Source organism: Pteropus alecto, unplaced genomic scaffold (assembly GCF_000325575.1).
Source record: "Pteropus alecto unplaced genomic scaffold, ASM32557v1 scaffold288, whole genome shotgun sequence".
Taxonomy (NCBI): Eukaryota; Metazoa; Chordata; class Mammalia; order Chiroptera; family Pteropodidae; genus Pteropus; species Pteropus alecto.
This window is the reverse complement of record NW_006442124.1, coordinates 2,615,147-2,634,930: the sequence shown is the minus strand read 5'-3', so window position 1 is coordinate 2,634,930 and position 19,784 is coordinate 2,615,147. Positions and strand designations below refer to the sequence as shown.

The 19,784-nt window shown below is 40.6% G+C and overlaps 1 pseudogene; it reads right to left on the bottom strand.

The window, feature by feature from the left end:
* Positions 1 to 8,665: 8,665 nt before the first annotated feature.
* Positions 8,666 to 9,863, bottom strand: LOC102889850 (annotated as a pseudogene).
* Positions 9,864 to 19,784: the final 9,921 nt, after the last annotated feature.

Here is a 19,784-nt window from a genome sequence, read left to right as displayed (position 1 = left end):
GAGAATATAGAGAAATCAGAGGGAGAAAACATTGAGAACTGATGTTTAGTGAAGATAATCTATAAGAAATTGATTTGGTAGAATAGAGGGGACCATTCACAAATAGGACAGAATTCAATTTCCAGTGGAGATCTTGAACTATTGGAATGAAAATACAGTTCTTTGAAAATTGAGGTCAGAGGGGCTCTCTGGTAGGAGAGACGGAGCAATCATTGGAAGGCTTTTATTTTCTTCTTTCACGGACAACGTGTGGGTACTCTCTGGGGCAGATAACAGTTTCCAAAGGTGTCTGCAACTTTATTTCCAGGGCCCAGTGCTCTTCTAGAACCTTCTCGCACTCTCAGTAGGAGGCAGAGTCCATTTTCCCTCTCCTAGAATCTGAATAAACTTGGGACTCACTTGTATCTAAGAGAAAGCTGTGGAAACAATATGTGTGACCCCCAAGCTTTGGTCAGAAAAAGCTCCCTGGCTTCTGCCTTGCTGCTGGGCCTCTCAGGCTCGAAGTCTTCTTTTGTTATATAAGTAATCCTCCTTGCCCGAGTCAGCCATGCTTTAAGGAAGCCCAACCGACCAGGTGACGAGAGACCACACTGATAGGTCCCGAGGCTATATAAGAGAGAAAGATGCCCAGGGAGTCCAGAGCTGTTACATCTCCAGCACCTGCACAAGAGACTGTGAGGCAGAACCTCTGAGACTGTGGGTCAGCAATTAGCCTGATTCCTGACTCACAAATACTGCGTGGGATAAGAAGGTAATTGTTGTTGCTTTTAATGACTATATTTTGGAGGGACTTGTTACACAGCCTTGGGTATCCAGAGAGAGCACTACTTTGGGGCCAGACACTTTTTCTTTTTACCAAGGTACAGTGGTTTGAAAACAGAACTGCGCTTGCTTTCATGAAGTTTGCAGACCAGGTAGAAACAGAGAAAATGAGGATACTTTGGATAAACACCTGCCAAAGAAATAGGATAAAATGACAAAGAATAATAATAGAGAAAAGTAAAAGTGACCAGGTATGGATAGAACTTTCTTAGCATTTTGGGGTGAATGAGAGCAAAATATCATATATGCAAAGTAAACATCATTCTTTCTTTACTTTCATGCTGCCGGAGAGGAGGGGTGTTGAGTGGGAAACACCAAGGTGGAGAGGGCAAGAAGCAAAGAAAGAAACAAACTTTAATGCCTCACTGGGACAAGTGTACCTTGAGTGATAGATACGCAGGTGTTTTAAACCAGTTCCCAGAGATGAGCTAAATGCTATTACAATAATCCCCCTTTTGGGGGCACTCAGGGGTCATGCTTCCTTTCAGGTACTTATTGTTAAGCAGCGGGCAGAAACATGTATGGCTGTGGGTGCTTTGTGGCCAGAACAAAGGGCAAAATAAATGTATACTCCCCTCGCCCCCACACACAATTTATAGCATTTTAATCTTTCTACTTGTCTCTGCTTATGAATTTCTTATGGAACTATTTAATGATGTGAGTTCAATGGGCAGTTTTAAAATCTACTTAATTTACCATTTCTTTCCTCTGTGATGCAGTGAGGCACTGCATACCATACTGCAGAGGTAGCAGCCTGAATGTGGTCGAGAGAAAATCATTCAACGCCAGACAATTAATACTTAAGCAGGCTCCAGCACGCCATCCCTGGATCCCAGTAACCATGGCAGGATGCTAGGGAGTTTCACAGATCAAAGAGTGAATCACGTTAAAGAAACAGCATCAAACATTCCAGTCTTGGAATGCCCCCCATATCTCTAGACGTGCTAAAATGTGAAGGCAATGAGTTTTACAGGGCAAATGCAATGAAAGAAAAGGAGCAGAGGATGTAATCTTAAATTGAGTCAGTAATCTGGAAAAGGAGACATGAAGGATATGCCCAGTAGCGTAGGAGAAACTTGTTCCTGTAATAAGCTCAGGAATCACATGAACAGATCTCTGACATTAGTGAATATATATTAGTAAATTAGGCCAACTCTGAATATTCAAAATTCTTCTGAATGGACCAACCACACTGACTGATGCTATGAGACAAAGCGTCTAGTGGATGGGGATGAGGGACTGCACGAGGAAGTCTTAAGAGTCCTAGTCTGGTAGGTATGTCCGATTCACTCCTACTAGCTCTTCTCCCAAGACATTTCCCTGTGACATGCATTGGCAAAGCTGATAGAGAGCAAGGCAGGGCTCACCCACAGGTGAGAAAGTCTATGCTTCCCAGGCGAGTCAGAGCAACTCATCATGTCCTGTGACACACCGATTTCAGATCATTTGTTCTTAGCATAGGGCGATCCGGTAGGTCAGTTTCAAATCCAGGTTCATAATAACTGATGTTCTTAATAACCAAATAACCTCACCTGGTAGAGACTTCAGACGACCTCTGCACAGGCTGGTATGAAGTGAGGTTTTTAGTCTTAGCTCAGTTCTTAATAGAGAAATGTTTGTACCACTCAGTTGATGCCAAACGATGAAAGGAAAAGGAGGACACATACCAGGGCGACCTTTCCTCTTGATATAATGTATATGGAGATGGTAAGACTGTGTCCAATCATATGGATAGAATGCTGCAGACATCAAAATCATCAACTGAGCCCTTTCACATGCATAAAATTTAAACTGGAGAGAGGGGAGAGAGAGAGACTCAAATTAGTAACCAAACATGCCTCTGCTTCCTAATGCTCATTCAGACAGAGGTTCAATGGCTGGAAATTATTGAAATGAAGCAGATGTCAAGGGGATGCTGCAAATGCAGCTACTTCTCAGCAACAGTAATGGTGCGCCTACAGTTTCAGGTTCCTTGTTAAATCCCCACATTGTGGATAGTCCTAATGTACCTGCTGGTACAACTTTCCTCTAGGTCGACAGGTGTGGTCAGGGTTAAAAGCTCTGGGATTTGCCTGGAGCTGAAACTAAGCAACATTTTTTTCAATCATTAAATTTAGGAAAGTCTTCTGGCCCAGACCACAACCATGCCCATCACTTCAGAGAGCAATTCGCTTTCTCCCTCCCATCACGGTCTCCACTCTGCGTCTCCTTTTTAAGCTGGCCCATCTCCATTTACATTGCATGGGAATAGAAAGAGTCTTGAAATACTAGGTTTCCTCTTGGTTTCTCAACTGAGTACAATCAGGATTGTTTTCAGTTTCAAACTGACAGACGCAAAACATCTAAGAGGTAAGGCAATATCTAGGTTCATACTGGGGACTTGGTCGTTATTGTTTTTGAAAACATGGCCCAAGCCACAGCCTTCTTGGGCCTGAAATAGACAAGAGGTGGGGGAAACTTAAGTCCAGCCCCTTTTTCCCCAATTCGTAACAACAATGACATCTTGAAACATCTTCCCAGTTCTGAGGACCGCAGCATATGTTGGTAAAGAGGCTCAGGGATATTTCCTGCTCCAGGAGGGAGTGAGGGGGCCATCCAGAGGTGGCAAATTGAGATAGGTGATGTAACTAGAGCTTTCTTCTGTGGAAATATGTCTTTATATTTAGGCAGGATAAATGACCGGTTACAATTAAAAGTTTACAAGGCAGCGCTTTGTGTTCTAAAACACTACTGAAGGAATCTGGACGCTTTCCTTTTCCAGTGGTGCCCTCTGAGCAAGGGCTTGGGCAGCAACCTGAGGGAGGCAACTGGCCACTCACTTGCTCTCCCGTGATCCAGAGTCATACAAGTGGGCAGCTCGACAGGTAGATCCTATACCAGGTAGCGTCTCACAAACACCACCCACACCACATTTTTTTTTTTAGGCAGTACACATATCGTTTTATGTTAAATATTGAACCTACATTAGATATTGAAACTATGAAAAACATTTGCCCAATTCAGCATCTAACCTCATGTCACTTTAGAACAAGGTTTTAAAGATAGCAGAATGGCTTTCTTTAAGCTTTCATTAACTTTCACTCCATAGAGCATAATACTTAGAAGGTATGGGTTTTCTTCCTTTCTCTTCCACCAACATAGCCATCAAGAAAAAAAATCCATCATATAGTCTGTTATATATACTTTAAGAGTTCAGGTATTTTTAAATGCAAAACTTTTAAGTGAGATGTAAAAAAGTTTGAAAGATATAAATATGTTTTGACTTAACAAAAGAAATACTTCATAATTTATACTATTCATCCTTGAGGAAAGAACGACTTCACTATTCATAAATTATTGGTTTCTTCTTCATGGTTAAATATTCATTGTTTGTCTGTCTGGTTCATATTTTTTCCATTGATTTTTAGCACGCTTAAAAATAAAGAATACATTTGAAACTCAGTGCACAAGGAATTTTATTATAGATTATGGCAAACTGGCAAAACTCAGAATTTATATGTTAAACAACTTTCATAAACTCATGTGGGAAGCTGGGCTGGTTAGTTCCTGGTGATGGCTATGAATACTCCATGGATAATCAATAAATATTATGTCACTTTGGGTTAAAGAAATATAAATTAGTAGTTGCTAGATGGTCGCGGGGATGGGGAACATGGCATAGGGAATGCAGTGAGCATTGATGTAATGGTTAGGTGGAGAGCCAGAGGAGAGAGAGAAAGAGCAATCAGGGGGATCGTTTCATAAACTATATAAATGTCTAACCAATGTACTGTATACTTGAAACTAATAAAATAAAATTTAAAAAAATCATATCAGTTAAAAATAATTATACCCATTTAACTTTCTTTAGAAAAATAGGCTTAGACTTTTTTAACCTTATAATGTGTTAAGATTTAGGTATGTGAAGATTTTCTAATCACCACTAAGCTAAATTATCTTTACATTCAAAATTGCACTCAATTGCAAACAGACCATCAACAATATTTAGAATGACAAAACACTGTTTCTAGAACAGTGTGACACACATGATATAAATGTGCCCGAATTGTGGATTTTCTAGGTAACTGACACTGTGTGTCACAATTACAAACTCATGAACTTTGTTAATACTTCTCTAGTTTGTTTGTATATATTTCACATACATAAAAATAAAAATAGGTGTAATGAGGCTCAGAAAAGCTTGGTTTTGGAACAAATTGGAATTTGAGTTTTAGTCATCAAAGATGTGATAAACAATACTGGACATTAATGTACAAAAAGATTGAGCTTTTTAATGGGACATCAAATAAGACTTTATTATCATCTATTAAGTTCAACCCAAAGCTCAGGAAATAGCATTAATGAGAATCATATATCAGTGTGTTTGTTATTAGATACCAGTATCCCTTAAAACTTGCAAGCCATATAGTTCTGTATACTTTTTTACCTTTATCTTTAGAATTAGCTGACATTCTATCCCATTACACTGGCCTTACTATTAGTAATAGTGAACCAATTTATAAACCCATTAGTGACACTTTTTCCAGAACATAAAAACAGTCAAAATTATCTGGCAGCAATTAATCTTAATGGCTGTATGCAGTAAACAGCAATGGGCTAATTCCAGCTCTGTCAGCCCCATCAAACAATCCCGCATTAGGCAGCTTTTCAGTGACCCATTAAGCATATTCAGAACAACAACAAATTCAATGCTGAAGGCATATGCACTAAACATTACAACAGTGATCTTCTGAAGCCATCATTATCTCTTAAATAGTACTTCCCCCATGTATTATCATTATGCTGTACATTAGAAATACTTTGATTAAACTCCCTTAATTCATAACAGACAGCTGCAGACCATTTATGCAGTTAATCTCAACACAACAGCTATTGAGGAAATATAACAAATGAAGGCTGTAAACTGGAAGTCATTACTATGAAAGATACTGGTTTTCTAGCCCTCTTAGAGCAGAGTGCATCATAAGAATGGGCTTTCGTCTCACAATAGTGGGGATGAAACCGTTAATGACCTTCTCCTTTCCCTGTAACATCTGTCCCTAGGGTCGTCGCGCCACAGGCTGAATGTGTGGCTAGTGCAGACGGAGCCCTGTGTGCCGTGCATGGGCCAATTCTAGGGTTCGACCGAGGAGAAGCAAAGCTATGGTTAACTCCTATTTTCCAGCTTTCGTTTGAAGAAATCAAGATTTTGTTTGAATACGAATAATCTCATTGATTTTGCTGAATCCTTACTGAAAGCATTGAAAACCTGTTCTGGTTGCCTGTCAACTTCTGCAACAGCTTCTGGTTTCTTTTCCAACAAGGAATGTCTCTTACAGTTTAATTCATAGTACTTGAGTGTACATACTTAAAGAAATTGTTCTATGTGAAATTTCCTTTGTAAACTTTGTTTCCTGTGTGTGGTATCTTCATTGAACAATCCAGAAAAAACTGCATACAAAAAAAACACCCCCTCTGAAATTTAAGCAGCCATACCCCAAGTTCACATTCTAAGAAGCAATATATGTGCTGGCTTAATTTGATGAACAAGAAACCTGTGTAAATTTTCCCCAGAATACACCTTCACAAAATCTTTCTTTTTCACAGGTAAAGAAACCGTAAACATGTGCATGAATGAGCTCTATGTGCCTGGCTTTTTTTTTTTCCTCATATAGGGTTTATTTCAAAGTTCGAAACCACAGACACCGTGTCTACCTTTTGATGAAATGGCCAACTAATTAAAACATAAATTTAGAGTCCCCTTGCCAACTCTGAAAGTAGTTTCAGCTTTCAGGACTAGTATCAATGAATTAAATATTAATTCCAAATGTAAAACACCATCATTGTGGAGTGATACGGGTCTAGCTTTCAGAGGTAAGGACCCATCCTTGTGGTGGGGATGTCTGAGGGTGTTTCCCAGTTGTGGCTAAATTGGCCCATCCCTTTGTGACAGCCGAGGACACAAGGATATTAAAGTTTGTTGCCCAGTTTTTAGAGAGTAGATTAGCTGGGTGGAGGGAAGTGACTCATTACTTTGGTCCCTCCAGGTACCTCTGGTGATGCAGAGACCCCTCCCTGCCCTCTCCTGTGTTCCCGCCCATCTCCTCCTGGAACACCATGCTTTTTTAAAATGGCAGCTCTGGGAAACTTTCTTAATTTTTTTCTCTTTCCCCTAAATTTGTTTGAAAGGCGTGGATATAGTGACATCTTGCTCTGTGCCTAGTTTCTCAGACCTGCATTTGTGACAAAGCCGTGGTGAATGACCCTGGGACCAATTTCGGGCTGGAAGTGTGGTTAGAAATGACCAGTATTTTCACCCATTTTTAAAGGTCTTCTCATCCTAGCCTTGGCCCTCTGCCACGTGAAATACAAAGTTCCACTACCAATTGCTGAGGCACAAATAAACTGTGTCCTCCTTAGAAATTGTCAACACCTGACAGCAAAGCCTCTAAGTTCTGGAGAAAAGCTGTTTAACAATGATTAACACAGCATGCCCAAACCTACTCAACTAATTTTTTTTTTTTTAAATAGAATAACTGTTAACATTTTATGGGGCACTCACTAATCTTTTACAGAATATACTTTGGGACATGTTTTTCCAAATTCCTGCTTGCTTGTACTATTTACGCCTTAAGATTAATCTGTGGTGGGAAAGAACAAGTTAGCTTGTTCTTTGGTTAATTATGCTTTCTTCAATTTTTTGTAAGATTTGGTTTAGTTAAAGATACTACACTGTTGACAAGTGGCCCTCAGCAAATGAAATTGTTTTGAATTCACAACTTGTTTGACTTTTTAGATCTTGCCATTTGTTCCAAGAATCTATGCTCAGTAAACAATGTTCATATAGAAATTTTTCTGATTGAGACATAAGGTTTTCTTCAACTAATGATTAGATTTTTGCAAGTGATGTTAAACATATGGATAAATCACAAATGTGCTAATTTACCCTGCTGTGAAACATCATCTTTAGCTATGACACAATTATGTCTTATATCTAGAGTTCTATCTAGATATATTTACATATATCTCTATTCAATAAACTTCAAATTGTGAGCAGGTAACTTCTACATGCTAATTTGAAGTATGTTACTTGGGCTCTCAGTACACATTTTCCCAAAGAATTGTATTACAAAAGTGATTACATTCTAGATCTAACCTATAAGTCTTTTCACTCTATGGCAAGTGTATGGCTAAAAACTCTATATACTGTAATAAGCCAAACGTCAGTGTGGTTGCCATGCTGGTAAATTCAACCAAGCAGAAAAATGATAAGGTGGTAAAATTAACTAAGAAACCCCTTTAAAATTTTGATCTAAAATGCTAACGCTTGAGGAAATGTAGGTTTAATTTTAAAAACGAGATTGTAGACAGATTATCGTGTGTGTGTGTGTGTGTAGCTTCTAATGGAAACATCTAATGGTAATATTTCCTTTTTTAATGGATTCAACTTTATTAACCTATCAACGTTACATAATAATATCTAGTTGTCTTCTCAAAGGGATGTATGTACTTTTAGTACATCATGTTAATAGTAAAAAGCCAAGTAAGATGGCTAAACTTCAACCTATCATTTTAATATCCCCTGGACAAGACAAGCTGGAGAGTCAATCACTTTACACACACGTAAGAGTAGCGTTCCAAAATTACTACGAAGCTGCTGTACTTTTAAGCAAGGGAAGAAAAGACTTTCTTTTGGCCTTGTTTGTGTTCTAGCAAATTGTACTTTCAATTAACAGCAACGATATGAGAAATGTTCTGCTTTTTAAATTTCTGAACTTCAAATACAAATTAAAATAAAATAGTGTTGGAGTCTTTTGAGAGGCAAACAGCACGTGGCTATATTCATCAGCGCAGCTGAGTCCCTTTATCCATAACCAGGTCCAGGCCTGGTGTGGCCACCACCAGAGGGAGGGTGGTGGTTACCTGCTATCGGCTAGGCCCCCTCGGAGGAGGGGGCGTGGTACTTCCAGGAGGTGCACTAAAACCTGGTATTGGTTGATAGGCCCCGGGTTGGTCTGGAGCTATTCCAGGTTGTGAGGCACGGGCCACAGTATAAACAGGAGGCTGAGAGTTTGGGTATTATAAGCGCGTGGAGGGTGGGTAATTGCTCGCCTGCTACTGCTGTGTGGGTTAAGCCAGCAGTTGCTGAGGATGACCAGAAAGGGCAGGAGCTGTGACTGGAAAGTTGGTTGCTGGTCATAGCCCTGGAACTGCTGAGGCTTCTGGGATCCCAATCTGCTGACTAGAGCCTGATGAATGCTGAATACCATACCACAGTGTAGGCTGAGCCCGCGTCTGTGGCAGCTGAGCACTATAACCAGCCTGTAGTATGTACTGTTACTGTTGGAATATCTGGCTTGCTTGTGTCTGAGCTCCAGTACGTGGCGGCTGTTGTGGCTGAACTCCTGGTGGATGAGCTGCGGAGGAGGAAGCGATACTGCCAGGTGTTTCCAGATCCATCTTCCGCAGGAGCACTGGGTGGCCCTAAACCTGATTGGCTGTTAACCTAAACGCTGACATGACATTTTTATTGATTTCATCTTGTTTTTTTTTTTTTAAAGGATCCAAAGCTGACATACTTGATGCTGTAAACCAAAGAGACTGTTTTCTAGAAGAATCAGAGTCAGCGGGCTTTTCTTCCCTACCATCCACACTACCATTTTCAGGAATATTGGTGGAAGGTCCAGGTTCTCCAGGTGGTTCCAAACTCTCCAACAAGCGACTCACTTTATTTCGAAGTTCTGTCAGTTCTCGATGGAGATATTTATTTCATCTGACTTGATTCATGGAGGTCTTGGTTAGCCATTAACAAATAATGTCAGTTTCGCTATCCTACTATATTGAATTGCAAAAGAAAGGTCAGAACTATCAAAAATTGTTATAAGATCACCATGTTCATCTTTCTCCTTTATTGTAACTTCATTTCCTCTGAACACTCGTTGCATTACTAGCACTCGTTCATCATAAGTAACATCTTCATTAGGAATGGGTAGTCGTCGACTTTCCTCGCTGAGTCGAGCTTTGACGATTAGCTTCCCACTGAGGTCCAACTGTCCATTCATGGTGGACTCCAGGATGTCAGCTCTACACAACCCCAGAGAAAGACTGCTTGCCAAAACCTCCACTGCCGCCCCTCGGCAGGTCTCTGCGGATCGGACAGGTGCAAGGCCACCGGCTGTGGGGCGTGGGAGCAGGCTGTAGTCACCGCCATACCGCTGTCCCCTGCAGCCACCGCACCTCGCTCCTAGGCTCGCGAGGGCCTCGGCGGATCACACTGACGCACGAGGCCTAGCGAGAGCCCAGGCCCAGTACGTGGCAGGTGGAGGAAGAAGAGGTGAGAGCAAGGGAAAGAACCTGTCCTTTATCTCCGCCTCACAGCCAGCGGGCCAACGCAGGACGCGAGCGCAACGGCGGGGACCCGTGCGCAATGGCGGGGGCCCGGCGGAACTGGGGATGGGAGGTTGGTGAGGCCCTAACCGGGGTCTAGTGGTAATGTTTCTAATTAAGTCTCCAAAACTTAGATCATTTCCTATGAAATCTAGGTAAGAATTGACAGCTATAGGGAGAGGAAAAGATAGCTTTACAATTGTGCATACGTGCATGTGTGTGTGCGTGTGTGTGTGTGTATCTGTGTGTATGCGTGTGTGTGTGTGTGTGTGTGTGTGTGTGAAAGAGGAAGAAGGAGAAGAGAGTAGCTTTGATGAAATTAGGTGAAATGTGAGTAGTAAAATACAGAAAAAAAACATGGAGAAATTTTCTGAAGGTGGATATTTTAAGTGAAGTCTAGAATGGGGAAAATAGTCCTGCTCCTGTATGCCTGGTGTCCACTCTGTCCGGGTTGTGACTCAAACACCTGCATAGCCACCACGTCTGGACTTTTTCACTAATTCCTGTTGTAGAGCTTAATTCATGGACTAAGTTCCAACTTCCTTTCCTTGGTTTGCTTTGGGTTATCCACTCAGGCCGATTTCATGCCCCCAAAATCTTATTAATCATTTTCCTCAGAAGGCTGACTCTTGACCCCTGTGTCCTACCCGTTGCCTCCATGCCTGACCTGACCCCTTCTAGCTTGTCTCCCTCTTGTTTCCTCCTTCTCTTCACTGCTCCCAGCATGATTCCCTCTGTTCTGGGTCCTCTAAGGAGCTTTTCACCACCTGGGCTCAGATAAGTTTTTCATTGTGTCCGTCTGTGCTTCTAGTTTCTCCTAGTTACTGTTTGACGTTAATCAGACTAATCTTAACCCATTTCCCATTTGCTCCGAGAATACTCTCTGGCGGCGCTTGTGGCAGCAGCATTTATTCTGAGATGACTCATGGATTAGAGTTCCAACCCGATTCCCCAAATTTGCCGCAAAATATCTCACTTTTATTATTATTTTTATACTCTAGTATATTGATAGTCTTTGGAAACAAATGATATCATTCTGTTAATAGCATTCTGTTTTTAGTCGTGCTATTTCCATTTACAAAATATAATTTTGATTGCTGAAAATGTTGAATCCTAGAAAACGTAGCGTTCCTGCGTGTGATAACATCGTTCCCAAACAGTTGTTAGCTGAAATTATTTGATGAATCCAATTTATGTATACATTTCGGTTACATTAGTATTAGAGACAAGTTCTGTTTAGAAATAACTCTAAGAACAGTTTTATTTGCTTCAGCCTCAAAGAGCGTGTTTATGCAAAATTAAATTAATGCTGGCAGCAAGATGCACTTTTTGTTCCTAACTGGGAAATGGGTTAATAAATGCCAATATGGGCTTGTCAGAACCCTCCTGAGTCAAATGCCTGACAAGGCCTGTGTTTTTTGGTCTGATCCATCCTCTACCTCCTCTACTTTGTTCCCCACCTCCTGTGCTCAGTTCTTCTTATGACCTGGCTATCCCTCAGAAGCACAATATTTACTCTCAACTCCATGTTTTTGCATCCTGATCCCCTCCTCCTAACTTCTTTTTCTATTAACTGCATCCTACTCATCAATACTGAGTTCATTTATCATGTCTTTTGAAAATCTCAGTCTCTGGCTAAGCAAGATGTACCTACTCAGGGAAATATAATTCACTGAACTGTAATTACTTTCTTTTCTCACTTTGACCTGCTTGGGGACAAGAACAGCATCTTTTATTTGCATCATGAGATTGTAGAATATTTCTTAGAACATAGTAGGTTCTTCAAAAAAATGTATTGAATGAATGGATCAAAGACTATATATAAATGCCAAGTACGGTGACCACTCCTTTTTCTAACACTGTAGAATTGCAGAATTCTTAAATGGTTGAGAGTTAGTTATTAGTTAATAGAAGATAACTGTATTATGTAGAAAGATGTCTGTAGCATCCATATAAAAAATTATCAAGTGCTGATTTGCATGTGGCAGGATTACAAGTGATTTTATTCACTTACATGCATGAGTGTATTGCATATATATATATGCAATATATATATATGCATATATATATTGCATATATATATATGCAATACACTCATGCATGTAATATATATATATATTTTACAAAGCATGGGTTGTTTTTATTATAATAAAAAAGAGATAATTTTAAAAAAATGAAATGTCTCCTTAAACGTGTTTCACAACTTTACAAAGAAAGAGGATGCACAAGGCCCACTACTGTCCCTCTGTTACCCTGCTCTTCTCATGCCCCTGCACGTCGGAGATGGGAGATTTGACCTGGACTTGGAGAGATTTTGTCCACATCTGAAGGTGGGTGGAATGCTTTCAATATCAGTATGGTTGTCTGCTTCAGTACATCTCTGCTAAGCTGGACTCTGCCCGTTATTGACCAGCTGACACTCATGGTCACCATGTCCCAAAGTTGTGGTGAAAGGGATGCTAAGCAGTGCTAAAGGCACTTCTCTTGGCCTTCCTAGGGAAGCATTTATCCTAGAAGGGAGAATCAGGGTCAGTCATTTATTTGCTGCAACACATAACTGCACCAGCTTCTCACAAGGAGATAGAGTGGCTGGTTGACCAAACTAAAGTAGAGGAACCAAACCAAACTCCCACACAACATCCCTCCAATGACCGAGTGTGTCCTGAGCATTTCTCTACAGCATGAAGACAGCATCTCTACCCACCGTGGGGCAGAACACAATACCACCAGTAAGTGCTGCTTGTGAGCTAGTCTTCCTGAGTATCACGGAACGGGGCTTTCATTCCAATGAAAGTCCGCAAATCCTTTTAAATAGCATTGCAATATTTAATTTTTTTTTCTAATTACGTCTACAAACAAATTGAGAAAAATTAGTGCACTAGTTTAATACTATTAAAGATGATCAAGAAAAAAATAATCACACTTGAAACAGTCTGGCAGTCTCTGTTTTTGACAGTATCAGGTGACCGCAAGGCTTTGTTTTAATCATGAGGTTTGTTGATATACTAAATTAATTAAGTTCAACAAACATTTAGTGGGTGCCAAATACATTTATGGTACCAAGCAAGAGGTTGGGGGGATAAAACCAGATTGAAACCTGGTCCCCGGCCTCAAGGAATTTGCAATATAGTACCTATAAATTAATTGCAAAGTAAATTCTTTTCTCTTTTGACTTGAACTCAGTAGAATAACTTTTATTTCTATTTACTGGATGATTTTCATTGAGCTTGGGTTTATTCTTATCTCCTCCTTGAAAATTTTAGTAACTTACAAACTACGTTATCTATAACATTTTTGGCAAGCTTTTGTTTGTTCATTTTTTTAATGTCTTCATTCAACAAATATTTATTTAACATTCCTATGTGCCAGGAACTGTTCTAGGAGCTTAGGGATACAGTGATGAACAAAACACACACACACACACACACACACACACACACACACACACACACACACACACTCCTTACCAGGAATTAATAAGAGAAAGCAAGCAGCATGAGAGGGTCGACAGGGCGAGGAGCTATTCTGATATGGCGGAGTATCAGGAAGCCCTTCTGAGAAGTTGGCATTTGAATGGAGCTTTGCAAAATCTGGGGGATGAGTTCAGAGCAGATGTCCCAGCAAGTACAAAGGCCTGAAGCAGAATGAGGTGCTAGTGTCTTCAGAACAGCAGAAAGAGAGAAGAGGTCGCGGGAACAGTGGTGGGCAGGAGGTGAGGGCTGAGCCACGATCAGACTCCAGAAGAGAGGGGGCTTGTGGACAGGAGGGTTTGCGCCAAGGACCTTCGTTTAAAAAGATCACTGACCACTCTGGAGAAGACCTTGTAGGGTAAGAGGAAACAAATAAATATCTAGTCCATTATTTCAGTCCTTGGTCCAAATGAATTTGCACAAACATACTACTATTTTCAAGTTTAAACTACAGTGCCAATAATTTGTCAATACAACCAGTACAATCTTGTTATCAAGGATCAATTTCCACCCAGAACATTTGGCTCAATAGAAGGAAAAACCGTGTGACAGCTAGGGCTTCCCAACAGTGAGCTCCTGTCCCAAGAAGTATCTAAATAGAAACTAGATGTCCTGCTACTTGGGATCCTGTAGGAGTGATTCCTACACTGTGAGGGTGCTATCTTGGATGCCTCCAAGATCCTGCCCTGCTTTCATAGTCATTAAGTCTTTCTCTTCATTTGCTTCTCATCTAATAATTTAAGTAGCACAAGATTCCAGGTTGAAGATGAGATACGGAAAATAGGGTGCTGTGCTTCCCACATCCCTCATTCTGTCCACTGGGCATGGTGGTAGCAGATAGCTTAACTGTCAGCCTCTCCTGAAACTGTCCTCGGCTGGAGAGAGCTGCCTTGCCCAAGGTCATGCCTCTTCCCAGGTCATCCCATATCGGCGATAGGTTGTTGCAAGGGTATAAAGGCCCGAATCCCTTGCTCCACGTTGGGACGACTTTGAACTAGCTCTGCAAGGTCAGCTGGACCTTGCTAAGACTGCAGGGCAGTCCACCTTCAACCTCTGCCTTGCACTGCTTTATTCTACTTCTTTCCTCCGTATTTGTCCCTTAAGATCTCCCACTGGCCCTCTTGCACCATAAGTTTCATCACTGTGTCTGCTTCCTGGGAGCACAAATAGCACTGTCGTGTAAGAAAGTGAAGTGGCTCTCATGCAGTTTAGGACTCCTGTTTGCATTTGGAGGAGGTGCATCTTCCCACAAGCCTTAGGGGAGCTTCACAAAGAGAGCTGCTCTGCAATCTCTCGGCGTGCTCCCAAGAGGGACAGGGAGTGCTCGATGTTGAGTACACAATGGTACTCAGTAAATATGCACTAAAAGTTATCAATACATGTTACGAACCTTTACCCTGGTCACATGCAAACAGATGCCAAGTTCTAATCTAGAAATTTCCTTACAGCCCCCTGAGAGGCAGAGTGCATGCTGGAGCTAGTGAGGGACCAGCTCCTGGAGGCAAGGAGTGGTCTCCGCTGTGTCTCAGTCTGAGGGGCTATGTGGGAATGACATCAAAGACGGTGGTTCCTTTCTGAGAGTGAAGAAGGAAGAACACTGTCACCTGCTCCAGAATTAGAGTAGCACTTTAAGAGAAATCCAGAAATAACTTAAAGACGGAGAAATTTACTTTCTCAAACGTTTTGAGGAAGTACTTAATTTTTAACTCCATCCCAAAACATTTTATATCTTCTGCTGATATTTTATTATGATGCTTTTATATCTTTTCCCAAAGTGCTTCAGGAGTAAAATTTTTCTGCAAGCAACATTCATATGGATTGGCTCATTGGCATCGAAAAATTAGATAATTATTTAGCTACAAACAGAAGCACATTAGATGTGACATGGATAAGCCTAGATATCACTGGAACTAAGTCTATATTTTATTGTATTTCAGTCTGAGGTTAGGATGCAAATTTTGTGCATATTAATTTGCATTCTGTACATGCATTACGAAGAAATAAAAACATCCAAATAGGTTGTTTGAAAACATTTTACAGGAAGCAGTGTGGCCCAGTGGTCCAGGCTCGGAGACCCATCCCAGGGTTAGACACTGGCCCTCCACTCTCCAGCCTCATGGCGTCCAATATTTAACATCTACTTTTGGTGGAGCAGTTTCCTCATCTGTAAAAAGGGGGTGGAATTAATAGTACCTAACTTATAGAGTTGTTTTGAGAAGTTAATGTACATCAAACCCTTGGAACAGTGCATTGCACATAATAAGTTCTAAATAAAAATAATCGGCATTATTATTTAAATGGATTTCCCCTTTAAAAAAAAAAAGCATGCCCAAGATATTTTGAGGCAGTCCGTGTGTTGTGTACCATACTTGGTTCCTCTCACCTGAGCATGTCACCAAAATGATCATAACAAACAAACCTAGAAGCCTATTTGAGGATGAAATATGGTAACAAGGAAAGGCAGATACCACTACCGCCAATGGAAGCGTCCATGGCTTTTCTTCCATTTCTACCTATATAATTCATTTATCATAACTTTAGAGAAATTATTTTATACCTGTTACTCCTCTTGGTCTGTAAAATGGGCCAAAATACTTAACTATTTAGAGTTCAGTACCAATACTTGCTGAATAATGAGGCTAGCGTCCAGTATAAGCTGCTCATACTGGTTTAAAAAGCATATTCGAGAGGAGAGGTGGCCGTTGTGACCATCTGTGCTCTTCCACCGCTTCCTTCTTGAGTTGACTACAGCACCTGGTCGAGGCTTTATTCTTGCACCTGGATGTCAGCATTGACAGGTCGCTCTCACCCACTGAATGAGGACATGCGGTAAACAAGTCTTGTTTTGGAGTCTGTCAGACGTGGGTTGGACACAGGCCCTGAGAAAGTGGGAGAGTTATGCAGCCTTCTGTGGGATTTGACTCCCTATGTCACAGATGGCTGTGAAATGGAAGGAAGCACTAGGTAAGGCGGCACCTGACAAATCCTAGCCCAGGACCCAGTAACTGGCAGCCGCCTCCTCTTCTTGCTCATCTCAGGGGCCGTGTTCTTATATCTATAACGCTAGATGCTTGATGCATTGCTGGGGCTTTGTTCATGATTACAGCATTTGAATTTGTGGTAGTTATTTTCGAAGTCCGATCTCAGAACAATAACACGATATCTTTTAACCTGTGCCATAGATCCTGGTTCTCCAATTCAGTAATCTATTCTTATCCAAATGTCTTCACTCCATAAAACAAACAAACAAACAAACAAACAATAAAAGATAAAAAGATACGAGATTTGTCCAATTCCCAAACATATTGAACTCATAGTGAAGTTTCAGAGAGTTTTCTGATTTTAGGTATCTTATTTCTGTGCTCTGAAACAGGTACAATACTAATCAAGGAGCTAGGTCTTATTGCAAAGCATTTTCTCCATATTTGGACTTGTTATTGCATTTTTTACATTTCATTTGAATCATATCGCTTGAAATAACATTTATTAATTTTAACATCAGGAAATAAATGACCTTGTAAAGACTCAATGGGCTTGTCTACAAAGAGATACTATTATGGGCTATAGGGAAACAGACATTATAATAGCGTCCGAGAGCATTTATAGCCATGGGTTAATTATGTTTTATTTTGTTTTTGTTTTTTCTCTCCCTCAAGTTTATGTTGCTGTGAAAATTCTTCCGCTGAGGTTAGGTAACATCTCTTGTGACTCTTAATTCAGATATTAGGTTTACTTATTATAGTGCTCTTTTCTTGGTGTCTCTAACCAAAGGCAAGTGGATACAGATGCTCAGATATTCTAAAGGAATAAAATTGAATATACTGTAACATTATTTGCTGCTTCTATACAAGAGTATACTTAAAGGTGAAATCACACTTTATTCAGTTTCTTTTAAAAAAATTCTCTTTTCAATAACAATTTTTTCCACTGCATTCACATCCTGCTCATACTCTTTGAGACCATCTTGCTGGATTTCCTGTAAACGGGGCTTTCACACTTGACCAAGAAGGAAAGCTCGGGAAGGCTGGGCTGTGGAATTGCAGTCTCCCTGTCCAGACAAGTACATTTCTTTATTCCTTTTTGTAAGCTACAAAGCTACAACAGCGTTTATATTCATACGCAGTATTTCAGTAACTCATAGCCAATTTATCAATGACCACGCAGCTGCAGGCGCTACAATCTAAAAAAAATATACCCTCTTACTTGGTGTTTACATAGGCTCTGAATACCCAGAGCAGGGGCAGGGGGACGGAAGCCACCGGAGTCATTAGAAAGGTACACTGGAGCCCCTGCCCTGAGATGGTGGAGGGATATTTGCATTATAGCCCAACACATCATTAAGGACACAATTGTTATTTAATGTGGCACAATCATCTTTCTCCTCTTCATGAAATCCACTTAAGTAATTACCTTCTTAGCTCATTGGCTCTGCCAGTCGCCTGGTTAGAAAGGGTTGTTGTATCTAAGGAAATATTAGAAACTAGGCTCATACAATTGCTCCCTTTAAGCTGACTTTTACTTATTACCATGGTCAAAATGAAGATCTTTTTTTCCTACCCTGAAAGAGTGAGGAAACTCCAAGGTAAATAAATGCTCTGGAGCATTAGCAGAATTTCAAGAGAATAGGAACACATTAGCCAGAGTGTCTTCTCCTGTCAGCCATTCTTAAAAAACAGCTGATACCTGCACAATGCCTGGCTCTTTGTATTTTCACTTTGACATCTGTTTTAGCCAATCAATTTTTCATTAAAGCCGCAAATGCTGCTTTAAAATTTGCTTCGGCTTTCTCCTTTTAAGACAAGAACACGTTTACAAAGAAAATATTCCTTGACAAAACTCGATGCACGCTTACCAAGCTGTGTGGAGCTTAATAAGAGGCACGGTTTTGAAGCTTTGAATAGTCTAGATATTAAGACAGAAGATTTAAAGAACCCACAGAACTTATTTTCGGAGCACATTTACATGTCTTTCAAACAGATTTTTTTTCCCCATTATGACGTGTCCACGATGAGCTAGCAGAGAGTCAGCATCATTTAAGAAGAGCAGCACAGAAGTACAGAATTGAAATTACTTGAAAACACACATCTGCATTTTAAACTTTAAGCTTACTTTTAAAATACACTGTACAATCCTTGTTTACTATAAATACAGCGAGGTAAGCCTGAAATACCTTTATCTTATTTGGTAGCTCTGTGTTTGAGCCTCTTTGTTTGAACAGAAGTGTCAGCTGTATTTTACTTTATTATATAAAAAAGTTTCAGAATTTAATTAAGGGTCAAGTACCAGCAGTAGATAAATGCAACAGCTAAAGCATATTTCTGATCACTCTGAAGTCTGCAATCATGAAAATTATTATCATTGAGTAAAACTGGTCTCAATGATGGTGACTGGGAGATGGATTCTGTGTTACTCAGCCGTCATTTACATAATAATGGGTTCCAGTTTTCATCAGCACCTTTTGTTTGTACAGTGCTTACTGCTACAGTAAATTGTCAAAATGTCATTCCTCTCCAATCAGCCAGAAAATATCAACAGTAAACAAGGCACAGGAAGAAATTCTCTGATTAGAAGTGAGGAAGAGTCGAGTTGAAGCCTCTGTGATCGCTGGAAACATGTTATTCTGGTGTCCCCTAGAATACAGCCAAACGGCTTATGAAAATCACTTCTCTCTCTCCCACCACCTCCACCAGCCCCTTTAATGAAGAAATACCACTCTGCTACTGAGGTCACTGTGCAACCTCAGGACTGTCACTGGGGATTAATGCATTTACATATGTATTTGCCGTGGTGACTCTGTTCCCTCTTACTGAGGATCAGCTTCTGCTTTTACAGGCAGAGTGTCTCAGATTAAATGGGGCTGCATTCTTCTAGCGTTCTTCCCCTGCTCGGTTCTCTGACTGTTGGCTAGATGAGTTCAGAGGATAAAGGAGCTATGGAGAAAAATCTGGCCCATAACCATACTGCCACTGCATGGGGCAGTTACAGAGGCTTCCATCGGCTGACTAACCAACACTTCTCTTGTTTCAGACAGAAGAGCTGCAGGAGGCTAAGACGGAAGAAGGAGGTATGCAGGGATTCAGAGCTGGAGAAGAGCCCCTGGTGGCAGATGCAACTTTTACTTCCCTC